The sequence below is a fragment of the Octopus bimaculoides genome, chromosome 4 (assembly GCF_001194135.2).
Source record: "Octopus bimaculoides isolate UCB-OBI-ISO-001 chromosome 4, ASM119413v2, whole genome shotgun sequence".
Lineage (NCBI taxonomy): Eukaryota > Metazoa > Mollusca > Cephalopoda > Octopoda > Octopodidae > Octopus > Octopus bimaculoides.
The window spans coordinates 146,017,712-146,020,078 of record NC_068984.1 but is presented as its reverse complement, the minus strand read 5'-3'; positions in this window follow the sequence as shown (position 1 = coordinate 146,020,078).

The following is a 2,367-nucleotide window of genomic DNA, read 5'->3' as shown; positions in this document are numbered from 1 at the left end:
CACACACACACTATTACACATGCAAACACACACACACACTCGAAAACTACTCTATGCATTGACACACACTAATATTCACATATGCACACACACACTACCACACATACACAAACAAAGACACACTGATACAGTGACACAGTTACATAGACACACAGACAAAGAATCATTTCCTGGTCTCAGTAGAGTATAATATGGACCAATGGGAAGAAAGGGATTCAAACTGAGTCTGTTTGGCAAGAAGAGAGAAGAGAAGAGAAGAGAAGAGAGAGAAGTTGAGTAGAGAGCAAGTCTGTGTCTTCATGAGACATTGCTAGACATACGGAACAACATGGCTTCTGGGCACCATCAACAAAGAAGGAATACCCAGTGAGGAGAGAGAAAAATAAACTGCTTGAAAGAAAAAGCCATTCTTTTCCCAGGAATCAAAGAGAGACGTTAATGACTTCTGTTAGAATTACTCACAGCTATTAACAGCAGCAGAAACAAATTAAAATGGAGAAAACTCTGATTCCTTTTTTTTTTCCCCCTCCATTTTCGCTTTGTGTCTCTTTCTTTTTCTTTGGCTGTTGTTAACTTTTTCCTCTTTGAAATTTATCATCCAAATCATTTAAAGAAATTCTAATAATTAAGGTTAGCATTAAAAGTTTGAAACCAAACTTTATATGTGTAACTCTGTGTGTGTATGTATGTATGTATGTATGTGTGTGTATATATATATATATATATATATATAAGGCAAATAAGAAAATTTTCTTACTTGCCTTATAAATCCTGGGTAACTTTCCAATTTACCCCCAGCCATACCTATTATTCAATTGCGATATTGCCCTGCAATAGTAAGCACTTGGATATAAATACATAGGTATCCCTCCAGTAGTATATTGGATATTTATTATCCCTTAGATGGTTGCTTAACCTACTATACTGTGCAGTCAACAAAATCAAAAACAATGTGCAAAATTAAAAATATAAAATGGCGACAATTTACGCATTGCACCCTGTGTATATTTGTCTAACTCTGACTGGCATGGAAAGACAGACATAAAACTGAACAATTAAACAAATGAAGAGATTAAATGACAAGGAAGTAAAGTGCATAACACAAGGTAGACAATATACCATCCTGTCCAAGGACTGAACTTATGAACACAAGCTCAACATCCAAACCATTAAGGCACATGCCTTTATGGTTTTAGATACACACACACACATATATATATGTATGTATAAAAGACATAACGGGTTTCTTTCAGTTTCCATCCACCAAATCCACGCCCAAGCCTTTCATCAAATTGATGCTACAGTAGAAAGCACTTGCCTAAGGTACCACTCAGTGGGACTGACCCTGGAAAAACTGCGCTTGCACACATGCAAGCACACACACACACACACACACAATTAAATCCCAATTGTTGAAGAATTTTGCAGGCCATGTGTACACTCGCAGAGAATTTATTTGGTTTTTTGCAGAAACAAACTGAGAAATGATGAAAACAATGGCTCACAGGAAGGTGGGGGGGGGATATATTCTTGTAGATTTACTTGTAACCAAACACTGGTATTTAGACATATTTATAAATACTAGTGTAACCGTATATCTATATTACCATCCACAGACTAAGGAATATACGTAAACACATTCTGTGGACACTGACTTACATGCTCTGCCTGGTCTGTTGTCTATTTTCATAACTGCTCCTGTCAGCATTTTTCTTCATCTCTGACCAAAAATTGCAAAAGACTGTAAGAATATTTAACTATCACATTCTTTACAAATTTGATCAAAAGGTCAGAAGTGGTGGAGTCATGCAGACATTTGTATCAATATTATCAAAGAATTTCCAACTGGTTACAATATCATATTTGATGGCGTAAAAGACACATTCTAATTTCAGCAATTAAAGCTTATGGAAGGCCCAACTATGCATAAAGGACCCAGGGTGACTTTTTTGAAACACTTTTTGGAAAAATGTGTGCCTTATATGGCTTTCCACATCATGCATTTGTCATAGTTTGATAGATATCCTCATCCTCATCATTATTTAAAGTCCTTTTCCTTGCTTGGTTTGGCAGGAGTTGACAAGCCAGAGGATTGCACCAAGCTCTACTGTCAGTTTTGGCATGGTTTTTACAGCTGGATGCCCTTCCTAATGCCAACCACTTTACAGAATGGACCGAGAGCTTTTTATGTGGCACCAGCATCGACAAAGTCTGCTTATTCATATATGATAAAAAATTTTTAAAATTAAGTTATTTATCAACACGTAAACTTTATTAACAATAGTCATATTCTAACTTTTGTGTGTTTTATACATATGATACTGAAGACATGGAAATATCATGTGTCTTTGTACGTAAATAGATGAA